We start from the raw sequence: 15,288 nt of genomic DNA, 5'->3' as shown, positions 1-15,288 counted from the left end.
AAAAGCTCCTCTTCCAGGATTGTCCTGTGTTTAGCTTCATTCATCTTTTAATCAACTTTGACCAGCTTTCCTGTCATTGCTGAGGTAAAGTTTCCCCACAGCATGATGCTGCCACCACCATGTTTGGTGTATTGCAGGGGATTTTTTCCCCCTACAAAACATAGTGTTTTACATGTAGGCAAGAAAAAGTATTTTTCTTATGTGACCAGAGCACCTTCTTCCATGTTTGCTGGGCCTCCTTCATGGCTTATGGCAAACTGTAAACAGGATGCCCAATCTCTTTCCTCTCAACAATGGCTTTCTTCTTGCCACTCTTTCGTTAAAGCTAAATTTATGTAGTGCAGGAAACAGATTCACCCACTTGGTATGTAGTTCTCTGCAGCCCCTCTGCAGTCAGCGTGGACCTATTGGCTGCTTCTCTGATTGATGTCATTCTTGCCTATCCTGTTAGTTTTGGTAAATATGTACGTCTTGGCAGGTTTCCAGTTGTGCCATACTCTTTCCATTTTCAAATCATAATTTAAACAGTGCTCTGTGAAATTGTGGGGTATTGTTTTCTTTCCTAACTCTACTTTAAGGTTTTTCACAACATTATCCTTGACCTGTCTGGTCTGTTCCTTCAGTTAAACTGGTATAAACCAGACAGTCGGATTTTTGCTCCTGACAGTCACATTTCTGATATCAAGCACCACCTAGGTTTGTGGTCTTTTACCAGCCAAGCCACAGAAACCTTGGTACTGTTCTTTACTCTAACTCTGAGATTCATTTAAAAAAAATCAAAAACTGCTTCTTGCAGTTAAGGAATTTCTTCAAACTACCATACGTGGTGTCAAAACCTGAGGTGGAGATGAAATTTAATGCATTTATCTCCTCTCATGTGGACCACTGTAAAGAGATTAACTGACTTCAGTCAGGGCAGAATGTTGCAGCTACACTTTTAAACAAAACAAGAAAGTGAGCACTTAACTCCTGTTTAAATTGTTTTCACTGCCTCCCCTATCAATTTAACATTAATTTTAAAATTTTTGTCCTTGTTTTTGAAGCCTGTCATAACACATCCTAAAACTTTGGATCAGTTGGACAGAAGTGACAGTTTTTTTAAAGTTGCTGCCAAGTTGTTGAACACGTTGCCACCTTCTTTTGCTGCATTTTTTAAAAAGGCAGCTAAAGACACTTTAATTTAGCTAAAAGTTATTTTAACAGGGCCTAGACTGCAGATTTTAAGTTTAATTGTTTGTGTCACATTTTACATTTATCCGTTTTATTTTGATTGTGAAGCACTTTTCAATTTTTATCCTGTGCTATATTAACATTTACTTATTTACTAATTGAATCACATCTACGGTGAAATAATTGCTCTGTATTTAATTAGGGGTTATCAGAGTAAATGGGGCTGAATAGAAATGGTCGCTACACTTTTGAGATTTCTATTACTAAAACATCATGTATGATTTTCATTCCTCTTCCTCTTGTGTTTGTAAAATTCCAGGTGAATGCATGGACGTTTGTGGTTGTTACTAAACAAAATGTGAAACTTTTAAGAGATATGAATACTATGCAAGACAATAGACCTGTATAAACCTTGCTACTTAAACAGCTACAGTCATGTAGTAGTGTTGATGTGGAAAATAAACTGTACTGTTGTCAGAACGTCTAGTTCTCCGCTACATAGCCTTGATGTTAGATTAGATCTGATTATCAAGTGAAAATGCTGCGCTGTTTACTACCTTGCCAACACCTTTATATGTTATTATCTTGCAATGTGTTTGGCACTAATTACCTGGGTCAAACTAAAAGAGAAATTGACCTAAATGTGGAAATAAATGCAATACAAGCTTCAAGGAGATTGTGGCTTTTGCGTCAGTATGTATCATGGCTTTCAAATGGGGTTTAACGGATTGAACAGCATGATATATTTTTGTTTTATGATGCCAGAGTTTTGTCGAGTTGTCTTGAGGCAGTTTGAGTCTTTATGGAACATTTATCAGTCTGTGTGAGTGAGCGATGGTAACCCTCGGGGGTCATCTCTATTTACCGAAGCACTGTTTGTATCTATTTCTCATTGTGGATAGAAGTGTTTTATAAAGCTTACAATTTGATGTGCAGCAGCATCCCTCAGCTGGCGTTATGAATGCAGGCAGCCAAATGATACAGAGTTGCTAGATTACTTTGCAGTAGATGAGCTGTTTGCCGCACTTGTTCTCCGCCAGATGATTCCTGTAACATGCAGTTTCGGAATCCATCAGCTCTCTGGCAAGAAGTGTGTTTCATATAGCTTATTGCTAGCTGTAAATAAAAGGGTAATGTGTGAAGCTGACTTTTGTGGCTGTGTTGTTCCACATCTAAGATTGCCACTTGATCAATGGACACAATTTTGTATTGCTTTGACTTATGGGTATCTCTGCTATGAGAAAGTAGAGTAAAACATTTTAGAATTCAAGTGGTTGAGGTCGTCTGTGGAGGCCTTCCCAAACACGGGTCGTTCAAACTGTCTGCTTATATATGATGAATTCTTAACTCTAACTAGACCAAGTGAATAAGCTTTTAACAAGATCAGAGAGAATAAAGTGATGCACTTTATCCAGGCGTGCAGCAATATTTTCCTTACACTGGATCAAATCACAGAGCAACATAAGTTACATCAGGAGTCCATCCCTCCCATTTCCCTTCATGCATTATTGCACAATGCTTTAGAATTCCTGGTGCATCTCAGGCAGAAAAATCGGTGAAAATCTATTTGAAGAATACATTCTGTACCTTTCTATTGAGGACGGTTTATTACAAATAAAATAACGAGGGTGGTTTCTTAGAATTTAAGATTAATATAGAATTAATGTAAATATAGTCAGCACTTTATTATTTTAAAATGGAAGTACTGACTAGAAGTAATCACTGATAGAATTAAGAATCGAGTTTATTAATCATTCAGTTAGATAATAGTAATTGGAGTCCTAAAAATACTTTTATCTAACTAATTAAAGGTTAAATTTGCTGTCACACTGTTTTCTATCTTTCCATGTCTGTTGACGTACCATGTCATTGAAATATGTATCTCACTTTTGATGTTCTTCCAGTTTAAATAGTGCATGTACGTTGAGCTCAACGGTGTGGAACTCATTGTCCTGCTTCGTCACGACAGGGAATGTTACTTCTGTAATAAAGTTTCCATCTCATGTATTTTTCCTGCATAGTTAAGGATAAACTGCTCGTCTGGGAATGCAGTTTAATGCTGTACAAATGCGCCAGGTGGTCAGAGATGTATTAGCTGAATTAATCAGAAAGTGGTCAAGCCATCTGTTTACTTATAATTGTAAGCGTCCTAAGGTGAGTAAATCTTCATCAGTGCAGACAAAGAGTTATATGAGTTAAAGTAATGTTTAATGATGAGTCATTGCTGTGATTTCCAAGTTACAGTTGTGGAAATGCTGTAGCAGTGGAGCACATCTGTTATATACCTGAGGTGTGAGAGCTGAGGAATATTCTTTCAACGTGTCCAAATGATCATTAACAGTCTGGCTTAGCTGGTGCTCAAACTGTGCATGCTACAGTGTTAAATGCATAGGAAAGCGATGTTGGATCATTATTTACCAATGGCAGCATATTTCTCTCACCTTTGGAAGCGATTTAAAGGCATCATGGCCTCGTTCTGATTTTAAAACCTAACTCTAAACTAAGAGGAAAAATTAAAAAAATATATTTTTTCAGTCTAGACCTATGTGAAATTATTCACTTTACAACACTGGACAACAGCAATATTAGGAAGAGTTCAGCACCTTACTTGATCCGTATTGAGCAGTACAACCAACAAGATCTCGGCAGGTAGGCGAACCCCACTCCGTCTCTTTGCTTGGTTGACAGGAAATCTGTTTGAGACAACTAAACGGTCACTTTCTGGATGGTAGGAGGCAGCAGTGCCGATCTCTCTGGTACTGTTGTTTGATGGTTGGATCCATGAATCCCTTCTAGAATCGAATGGTGTCTATATAAAACAAAAACAAAAAGAGTTAAAAATGTCTCCACAGTGGAACATGGGAAAAACCAACAGTCTTTTATGAACTTTGCTCAAAAATAGACAAAAGTATGGCACTGACAGAGGAATTTTACAAAAAAAGTCTAACTTGGGCTGGAGTTTGGATAGCACAATTCATAGTTCGAGTTAGAAACGTCTCTGACCAGCCAGACTGTAATTCGTTTCTCTCTCTTCCGGGGTAATAAAGTTACATGGAAGTGAAGGTCCACTAAGATGCAGAGAAGGGGAAACACATGAGTTGGCCTCAGATATAACCACTCAATTATTGTGTTTTATATAATCTATTTATTTAAAAAAAAACTTTCTAAATGGTGTCATTCCTTTTCTAAGCCTCAAAGACAATCTATTACTTTAAACACTATCACTATTTCAGGACTGATGTTGTCTTGATTTTCTCCCATTTTAAGAATAAAACTCACATTCATGGAGTAACACTACTAACTCAATATCAAGGTTTAACAAATCATTTTTTAAAGTTACAAATAAGCATGAATTTTGACAGGCTTGACAGGCAGCAATGTCATACCTTCCTCATGTTCTTGAGACATTTGGATGCTTTGACTGGATTTAGAGTTTATCTGAAGAAAATGAAGTTTAGGAGTTTTACATATTTATGGTATTTTATTTTTCAGTTGCCAGAGTAGATTGAAAATTAAAGCAGAATTCAGATTAATATGCAATCAAATTGTAATATTCTCACATTGATGTTAGCTTTTAGTTGCACCCATAATATCTCTCGGGATCACTTGGGTTCCCTTGGATCTCGGCCCCTGGCTTTGGGCCCTGGTCTGCCGGCTGTGGAGGTGCCGGGCTCCGGCGGGGGGGTCTTAGCCGGCGTTTATTGGGATATGGCCCCGCTTTGATGGAGGGGCTGGCCAGCTGGACTGCTTCGTGGCCATGCGGCGGTGCCACCCGCACCCCCGCACGGCCGTGGTGCGCCAGGGGCGAGAGCTGGGCCGGGGTCACCCGGGTCGGGGCAGTACCGGCGCTTTCTGCCTGCCTCTGCCCCAGGAGGGAAGGGGACCATCTCCTGGGTCCGGGGGCTGGTTGCCCCGAGGGGGTACCGGCACCTGGACCTGGGAGTATAGAGTATGCATGGGGAGTGTGAGTGAGTGTATGACGCCCATTGTTGTTTATCCTTACGTTGGGTGTGAGTGATTTTATGTATATGCATGAGGGTGGGAGTGGGTGATTGTGACTGTGTGTGCCTGTTTGTTTGTTTTTTTTTTACGACAGGTTGGGTCTTGGACTGCTCCCTCTCCTGGATCAGCTTCCTCCCCGCCACACCGCCTGCCGGTGGTTGGAGTCTCTGCCCGCTGGTGTACGTGTGGTTCTCGGTGTCCGCGGCCAGGTGCTTTGGTGTGGGCTGGCTCACTCTTGGTGGCTGCTTGCTGGGGCCTGGCCCCCTGGGCTTTGTCGGGCCTCTGCTTGGGGGGTGGTGTGTCCCGGGGTCTTGGGCCTCTGGGTCCATGGCTGGATCTGCTCGGGCGTGGACGGCTGCCGGCGGGGCCTGTGGGCCCGTCGCTGCGGCTCCCTGGGGCTTCTGCACTGTCGCTGCTGGGTGGTTCCCCTGGGACTCTCTACTGCTCTTCTCTGGGAGGGTTGCGGTAGTCCCGGCGGTGGTTCTCCTGGGGTTCTTGTGCTTTGGGGGACCTTTAGATGTCTGTGACTCAGATCTCCTCAGTGTCCGTTCAGGGACCATGGGGCAGGCCTGTGGGTCCTCACACTCGCTATTGCATATATTTGTGGCGAAACGTTGTATACAAAAGCGCGTCCACACCCATACTCAGGTGTTGACAGATACACAGATGTTCTATTTTGGGCTGCACCTCTCACTAAGTACATTTTACATTCAGAATTACCGTGTACTATTTTGTTAACAAAACAAAAAAAAACAGCTGCAGGTGTATAAGCAAGCAGGGTGTAACCTTGTATTCTCTTTATCCTTCTTTCTCTCCTCCACTCTTTCCTCCTTTTCTCCCCTTTTTCCCCATCTCTCTCTTTTTTGAGCTTCTTTTTTCCTTTTCATTTCAGTCTCCGTGTACGTAACAATTAAAATAATCCCAAAGAAAAAACTTTCTAAATGGTGTCAGTCCTTTTCTAAGCCTCAAAGACAATCTATTACTTTAAACACTATCACTATTTCAGGACTGATGTTGTCTTGATTTTCTCCCATTTTAAGAATAAAACTCACATTCATGGAGTAACACTACTAACTCAATATCAAGGTTTAACAAATCATTTTTTAAAGTTACAAATAAGCATGAATTTTGACAGGCTTGACAGGCAGCAAGGTCATACCTTCCTCATGTTCTTGAGACATTTGGATGCTTTGACTGGATTTAGAGTTGATCTGAAGAAAATGAAGTTTAGGAGTTTTACATATTTATGGTATTTTATTTTTCAGTTGCCAGACTAGATTGAAAATCAAAGCAGAATTCAGATTAATATGCAATCAAATTGTAATATGCTCACATTGATGTTAGCTTTTAGTTGCACCCATAATATCTCTTGGGATCACTTGGGTTCCCTTGGATCTCAGCCCCTGGCTTTGGGCCCTGGTCTGCCGGCTGTGGAGGTGCCGGGCTCCGGCGGGGGGGTCTTAGCCGGCGTTTATTGGGATATGGCCCCGCTTTGATGGAGGGGCTGGCCAGCTGGACTGCTTCGTGGCCATGCGGCGGTGCCACCCGCACCCCCGCACGGCCGTGGTGCGCCAGAATTCAGATTAATATGCAATCAAATTGTAATATGCTCACATTGATGTTAGCTTTTAGCTGCACCCATAATATCAAGATGACAACTGCTTGCTTTGGCAGATATGTTTAGAAATGCAATTTATCATGGCAGCATTTGGTCGATTGTCACAACTAGAGTCAGTGTGATTGATAACTGTTTCTATTTCTATTTCAGGCACCATTGTGTCATGAAAAATTAAGAGATGACAGCTGTTTACTGCGTGGGCCGTTCAATCAATAGCAGCATTCAGAATACAATCCTTGCACTGACTGACTGACTGCAAGTATTGTTTTGCAAAAGTTATTTCGGTGTTTTATTCATTCTCTCAGTTACATTTCTTTCTTCAAAGCCAATCATCAGGCATTGAGATTTTTTCTATGCTAAGCATTGCTACAGTGGCTCAGGGTATAAATTGCATGCAGTTTTTCAAGATTATGTCAGAATGAGAAGTTTGTGAGCAACTTTGTTATGCACAGAACAAAAGGACTAGATTGTTGTGCCTGCTTACCTCGAGCTTTGTACGCTCCGACCCAAAGCGTCTGTGATGTGGGCGTCCAGAGAGACAAGTCATTTCAGCGCCATGATAAGGGGCCTGCTCTGGGAAGATACTGTGCTATTGTGACTGAATTTCAGCACAATGAGCTGGCTGAGGATCTAACATGCTGGGGGTAACAGAGCACTGACCACAGGCTCCCACTGCAAAACTCGCCACAGACTTTTTCTCTCCAACATTATGGACTTGCTTGTGTATGTCAGCCTCTGCAGCTGTGTTATCCAGAAATGATACATTTCATTTTGGCAGGTTGTAGTCATGCAACTGAGATGTAATTGAAATGTCCACCAAAGTGGGCTGTGGTTTGAGAATATACTATGTGACAATGCAGGAAGATAGAACTTTTGATTGATTAGCAGAAAGTTTATCTTTCTAGGCCAGCTTTGTGCGGCCATGATACATTCACCAGTGCACAAAAGACCACAATGGGAATGTGACATTCACTGTTAACAGGACATCAACTTTCACAGTAATAGCATAAACATCCTCATCATGGTCAGGAATAGCAGATCTTTTATTCCAGAGAGACTTCAGCCCAGATCAGAAAACATGAAAGATGAAGGAAGATTGGCCTCAGGTTCTATGCAAGTAAATAAGGAGAAATATTTTGCCTTATGCAAGATGTGAACCAAGACTCTAAGTTCTTCATTAATATAAAAGGCGGGGTTTTTCCTCAGTCTTGGAACGTACGGACGAAGTATGAAATTCAGGTGATCCAGGTCTGGTTAATTATAGAAAAGAAAATATGGTAGGGAAAATCTTCTGATTGTGTTTACTGTATCATCGTCTAAATCATCCATCTATCCCTCCCTCCATCCATCCATCCATCCCTTGCAAAATCTGCTGTAAATCCATAATGCACTATTGAATTTATACTTAAAAAGCTGAACACAAATGGCCTATAAACTGTGCAAATTTAAGTTTAGGAAGGTTTGGAACTTCTGCATAAAAAAAGTATAAGAATCCTTAAAGAACTTGTGAGGAACCCTCAAACCGGCTCAACCAGCTCTACAGATGGCATACAGGCGGTTTTCCTTGCTCACAGCCCGCATGCCTCTCCAGTCATTTGGCTTTGGTTTATTTCTCATTTTCAGATCTAATTTGGTTTAATACAGGCTTACATAGGTTTAATCTACAGATGAAAAATGTGGTTTGACACTTTATTTGGCTGCCATGGATGTGCTCTCTACAGCCAAGCTTTTTAATGAAGCATCTCAAGGAGCCAGCAGGCATGTATTACTGAGACAGACTGAGCACTTGAGACAGATTGAGAGTCTGTAATAAGCTCTGCAGCGCTGAGCTTCTCAGGACAGAATTGATGTTTAGAGATTTCACCTTTCAATGTGGCACTGGCTTGGGCTTTAATATTAAGCTCGCTGCCTTGCCAGCTATGTTCCCAAAACAGGTGTTTATGTCCCATTTTCTGTTCTGTCAATAATCTGTTTACCTTAGCAGCATCTGTCACTTAAAACAATCTGTTCAATAAATTCAGTCGCACAGCCAGTCTGGAAACTCTGTGACAAATGTCAGGTGGCTGTTAGAAATTAATACAGTTGTTTACATTATATAATGGTTTGCCTGGATGTGTGTGGCTACATATCAGTTTACCTGATGGACGTATAAAATGGCTGCTTTGAAGAAGATGCATGTTTAGTGCTACAGGTTCTGTATACTGGAATTTACATTCAGAATACGTAAATTAAACATCATCTTGCTGGCATAGCAGGCAGACTAAACAATGTTTATTGTTTCTAACCATATTGTAGTTGCCATTGTGATGAATTCTCTTGTCAAACACAAAACCCAAACAGACTTAATCATTTTGTGCAGCTAGTTACTATTAAATCAGTTCTGTTCAGTTTATTTACAGCTGTTCAGATCAAACATCATCTCAAGACACTTAACAAGACAGCCTAAAAGCTTATGTTGTTCATCTTCAACAACTTCTGCATTAATCACATCAAACAAATATAAAATTTTGTATTTTTTTATTACCGTTTGGAGTATTTAAGAAAAGCCTGATATTTCTAAACATTTATCTGAATTAACACAACTTGCCACAGTTATCAATAAACACATCTTGGCCCTGATGACAACTACCAGTTTTCCACTGGCTCGATTCACTCCAGCTCCACTCCACTGGGCCCGTTTGGGAATGTTTCCATTACTGTTTTTTCCATACTGGTACTTAACTATTTTACTTCAGTGTGGCACTGTCACACAGTAACGTTAATAGTTGCACAGAGACGGGGACGGGGCTTCAAGCCGTAGCTCCAGCCATCAGTGGGTCCAAAGAAACAAAACAGGTTCAGTGCCGAGTACAGGAAGACCTAGTGGAGAGAAGCTGTGCTGCCTAAGGAGAGACAGTAGTAAAGAGGCAAAGGAGTCCATAGCTGTAGTTCTAGGCAGAGTATATCATGTTCACTCTTGGGACATATTTCAATGCATTTTCACTTCGGCTCTAACCTACACCAGCAGCTATCTGAGCAAAGTGCAGAGGTTACAGGAGACACATAAAGAAGGAATGTAGTGTAGTGCAGTAACTAAGACTAAGAACAAATATGATTCTTTACATCAGCTTAATGTGGGTGCAGTATAGGATGGTTTTGTAAGGCATCTATTTCAAAACAAGCCATATTTTCTCTCTCTATTAACTATTGTGCAAATCAGCTTACTAACGGAGCTGAGTTTCATCAGGGATTCAGATACTAATTGAACTTGGACCCACCTAAAACAGTTGTTTTAGGTTGCATCTGCAGTCAGGAGGGAGGGGCAAACATTGATCTGCCCTGGATTTGGGGATGCTGATGTGCAACTGCCATAGCGTTGAAAAGCTAGCATTGGTCTTTTGAAGTCCCTTTGAATTGATTGCTGTGACTGAGGGAATCAAGGAGAAGTGCCCTGATCATGAACCAAGAGCATGACATAATGCTGTAGTCCTCAGCCACAAACTGCTCTGTCTTGTTTGGATGATGCACATTTTGACCTTAGAACCTGCATCCTCATTTGGGTGTTAAAATGTCGTAGAGAGAAACTATGAATACATGATTAGTTTTTTTCTCCTCTCAGAGAATTACTGTTCTGGCATCAGCTCTAATGCGCATCATGCACTCTGATACATTAGCAGCAGCCATTTGGCCAAAAGCAGTAGAATGGGCCTTTTATGATCTGAGGGTTTTATTATCCGGCTCCGTCTGAATATTATGATGTGCTCTTTGATTTCCCTGACCTCAGGTTGGTCTTGTTAAATATTGCCAGCTTGAGTGTTCAGATTTAGGGACCACCTTAACTGACAAAGGAGAAAGTTGTTTCTAAGTGTATAACTTTTTCTCTGTAGTTTATCTACGGAGGGAGACGCAGCTTTGATTAAGAGCTCATGCTGTCAGAGATAACGAAAAGTTTATCATGAGCAACAAACGCTTCAGTATTTTTGGTGTTTATCTCACTGGTCTGATTGAGCTCTCGCCTTCGGAGAGAAATCCTCTCTGCACCAGTGGGGATTAAGCCTATCATCTCAATCTATACCCGAAGAGCAAAGTGTTGCTTTACTCCTGGTAATTGCAGAGTAATCACCTGTTTCTCTCATGTAAAGTGACTTTGAGGATTAATATTGAATGTTAACGTTTTATCCTCAGCTAGAAGAAAAAAAATTCAGAATTGATTACATCAATCAAAAGGTAAATGGAAATCTGTTGTGATAAGGCATGTTAACTTTATTCAGGTACCAAACCCCTTATGAAATAGCACACAGTTGTCTGCAATGCTTGTAACAAAGACCTGTTATGAGTTGTTTGTATTGTTTTCCTGATATCCAGGTGCTTGTGTACACGTCCACTTCGCTCAAAAAACAAACAAAGCACACTGCACACTGACACACAAACGCCGAGATACTCTCAGAGTTCAGCTTGCTCTGTTCCTGCAGATACCACAGTTGCCCTCCATGCTTATTGTGCTGGAACAAGCTATCTTAATGACATGCTAATTGATTTAGTGTGGCTCAGATAGCGGTAAGCTGCCACACCGTGATAAAGTAGGAGTGGGCTAAGCTATTGGTTCAGAAGAGGACAGGAGACTCATCAAACTCCAGCTAGCTCATTCACTCCATTTGAACACAATTTTACAGAGCTGTGCCCCACGCTGAAGCATGGAGACCTTCACTGGGGGTGTTTGTCCTAAAACTGTTTAGTGTATGTGCTTGTAAGTGTCGAGAGTTCGGATGGCATAAACAAAAAGGTCAACTGGTGTTTTATCACAGCTCATGTCAGTTTTATTATCTCTCACCTTTAGCCAATTTTAAATCATAAATCCATCACACACAGGTAACCTTGCGTTGCATCACTACTGTTATCACCTTTTTATTGACACTACAGGAGATAATGCACAATGAACTTGTCAATTGTAAAACTGTGGAAATATTTACTTTAAAAAGCATTGCTTTTTTACATATAAAACCAGCATTGTCACAGTAGTCTCCTATCTGAAAAAACCGAACTTGAAATTATAAAAGTCATTTCTGAGTCCAAAACTAATAAGGCACCAGGGCCAGACGGCTTCCCACCAGACTGGTATAAACAGATGAAAGATCTCGTGGTGCCAACTTTGAAAACTGTATTCAATTATGTATTACAAAATGGAGTAATGCCACCATCTTGGAGTGAGGCATGCATTTCATTGATAGCTAAGATGGATAAAGAAAAGCTTGAGTGCGGTAATTACAGCCCTATAAGCATGTTTAACCAAGACTACAAATTAATTTACACACATTATTTCTAGAAGATTAGAGAGTATACTACCTAAAATCATTAGTTTGGGTCAGACAGGTTTTATAAAAAAAAATAGACAGAGACAAGATAACATTCGCCGCACCCTACACATCATTGATCATATTGTTAAAAATCAAAATGAGATGGTACTAATTAGCCTAGATGTCAAAAAGCCACTTGATCAGGTAAATTGGGAATTTCTGTACAATTGGGTAAATGTGGTTTTAATCAACCATTTCTTAAAGTGATTCAAGCTTTAAAGTAAAAGTAAAGTCAAGAATTTAAGTAAACAGAGCCCTCTCTCAAATATTTGAATTACAGAGAGGAAGCAGACAAAGATGCCCAAACAGTGCGTTATTTTTGTGATTTTTATTGAGGCATCGAGACTCGGGATAATCCAGAGTACTAATATAACAGGAGAAAAATTGTTTGGACAAGAGCTGAGATTTCTCTTTTTGCAGATGATGTTTTAATCTATTTGACAAATCCAGATTTATCTGTCCTTAATCTATTTTCTTATTTGGTAACATTTGACTCAGTGTCTGGCTATAAACTTATCGCTTAAACAAAATTACTAAGTTTGAATTACAAACCTAGCCAAATACTGACCTCTAAGATTAATTTAAATTGGGATAGTTTGAAGTATCTAGGAGTCAATATTTCAAAGGATTTATCTGAATTATATTATGTAAATTTAAAGCCATTATGGCTACAAATTAATAATGATATTAGAAGATGTGATTTAATACCAATATTTAATTTTGAATCCCGTGTAGAGAACATTAAAATGAGCAAACTGCCTAGATTATTGTACCTGTTCCAGACTTTTCCTATTGTTATTTCAGACAAACAATTCAAGAAATGGGACAAAACAATCACTAGGTTTATTGGGCAGGGGAAAAGACCAAGAGTGTGTCTTAAAACTCTTCAGTTAGAAAAAGAGAAAGGCAGCCTGACTTTACCTAACTTCAAAGATTACTACATCTCAGCCCAATTCAGAATATTGGCATGCTGGTGTAATTTAGAATATAAAGCAAGATGTAAAGAAATAGAATTGTGCCTTTCTGGAGGTTGTCTGATGCAAGCTAGACTTGGAGATAAAAGGCTCATTAAAGGGCAGTTACAGCAAAACAATCAGTAGATTAACGTACGTTTGAAACTATGGCTGAAATACATAACTAGAAATAATCTAGAGATAAAGCTATTGCGTTGGGCCTCTTATGATTATGATTTTGTACATGGACCAACATTTAAGATTTGGAGAGGCAAAGGCCTACTGTCATACTGTATCTATATTCATAAATAAATTTTCAATCTATTATGAGACAATATCAACTCCAAAATAGTGATTTCTTCAGATTCCTACAAATCATCATATACATAGTTTTAATCTAAACATTAAGAATGTTTTTGAAATGCCCATTTTGAAGATTTTCCTCAAAATATATCTAGATGATTCAGGTCTTCAATAATATCAAGATTATATAAGGATCTTCAGGAATTTAAAAAAGTAAGCACAGATTATATTAAACAAAAATGGGAAAGAGAAGCAAATCATTTAATATTTGAGAACATTTGGTTAAAGCATTGCTCTTCGCAGTGGAAAATCACAAGTTCCAATACATGGAGGAGCTTTGGCTTGAAGAGCCTCTGTCGATATTTTATAATTCCAGCACAGAGATCACACTACTCTGATTTAACTTTTTACTTTTAACTTTTACTTGTTGGAGAAACTGTGGTGTACAGGGAATAAAACATTTCCATTTGTTCTGGTCATGCCTATAAATACAAAGCTTCTGGAACTTGATTCAAATTGAATTGAAAATAATATTGAATCTGCCGATAACTTTAAATTGGGATGAATTACTATTTGGCACTTTGTACTCTATAGATGTGGATAAAAATACTAAATGTTGTTCATCATGTTGAGCTTGGCAGCATGAAAATCCATCACCAGAAGATGGGTAAGTTCTGTAACCCCAAACCTGGATGACTGGTATAATCTGGTTTATTTAGTATTTATTATGGAACAATTTCAATAAAATTACCATTATCGTCTGCCTAGAAGCCCAGAATATGTCTGACCCCCATGTACTACCTATAAAAGAAACAAATCTGTATAATGTACATCTCTTGTTTATCGCTTGGTTTTGTGGTACTTTCTTTTCTTTTCTTTTTTTTTTGGTGTGTTTGTACATTGCTAAAGATGGAAAAAAAATATATTAAAAAAATAATAAAACCAACATTGTCTAAGTTGAACAGCAAGCAAACCAAAATCTTATAATTCACAGTCCTATTAAACAAATCCATAAACAACTGTAAAGATGCGCTGTGATATCTGACACCAAGATGTTTGCAGGAGACTCTTTAGGTGCTGTAAGCTGCAAGGTTGTTTCCTCCATAGATTGGACTTGTGTGTCCTGCACATTGTAAAAGTTGTAAAGACCCCTTAAACGTTTTCTCATTTTGCCATGTGCTTTACAGTTAGGCGCAATGTACTGCAAATCTGTAATTTTAACAATGAGAATAAATAAAACATATCAAGTGTGACATGCATTTGTATTCTGCCCCTATGCTCCAGTGTCTTTAAACACACTCCAGCGCAACCAACAGCCTTTAGAGGTTATGTAACGAATAAATAGAATCGTTTGTGTATAAATTAATTTCGAGATAAATCCAGCTGTTCTGTGGTTTCAGAGGTTTGTTAATGAACATTAGTAAACAAGCAGCATGTGAAAGCCAAGGAACCAATCAGATAAGGGAAAAAGTTGTGGAAACGTTTAAAGCAGGGTTGGGTCATAAATAATCCCAAACTTTTTACATTTCACAGACGACTGTTTAATTCATAATTCCAAAAAAATAATGTAGCTCTGTTGCAAACCAACCAAGACATTTCCACCTAAACTGAAATGCAAGGAGAGCTGAATTCAGAGAAGTAGCCTAGGGTTCCCAAGGTAACTCTGGAGGAGGATCTGCAGAGGTCCACAGCTCAGGTCGGAGAAACTATCCGCAGGACAAGTATTAGGTGTGCACTCAACATATGTCGTTTATGAAAGAGCGTCAAAGAGAAATATTTGGATGAAAGAAAGCCAGTTTAAGGTTTGCCAAAACTCATGAAGGTCACATAGCAAACATGTGGAAGGTGCTCTGCTCAGATATGGCTAAAATTCAAGTTTTTGGCTTACCTGCTAAATACAACGTCTGGA

The 15,288-nt window shown here is 39.4% G+C and overlaps 1 protein-coding gene across 1 annotated transcript in view; it reads left to right on the top strand.

Moving 5' to 3' along the window:
- macrod2 (mono-ADP ribosylhydrolase 2) overlaps positions 1-15,288 on the top strand; it is a 608,769-nt gene that overhangs the window by 461,288 nt on the left and 132,193 nt on the right. The window lies entirely within an intron of this gene.

The sequence above is a fragment of the Girardinichthys multiradiatus genome, chromosome 22, assembly GCF_021462225.1.
Source record: "Girardinichthys multiradiatus isolate DD_20200921_A chromosome 22, DD_fGirMul_XY1, whole genome shotgun sequence".
NCBI classification, from domain to species: domain Eukaryota; kingdom Metazoa; phylum Chordata; class Actinopteri; order Cyprinodontiformes; family Goodeidae; genus Girardinichthys; species Girardinichthys multiradiatus.
The sequence above is the reverse complement of the archived record's forward strand: the minus strand, read 5'-3'. Positions and strand labels throughout refer to the sequence as shown.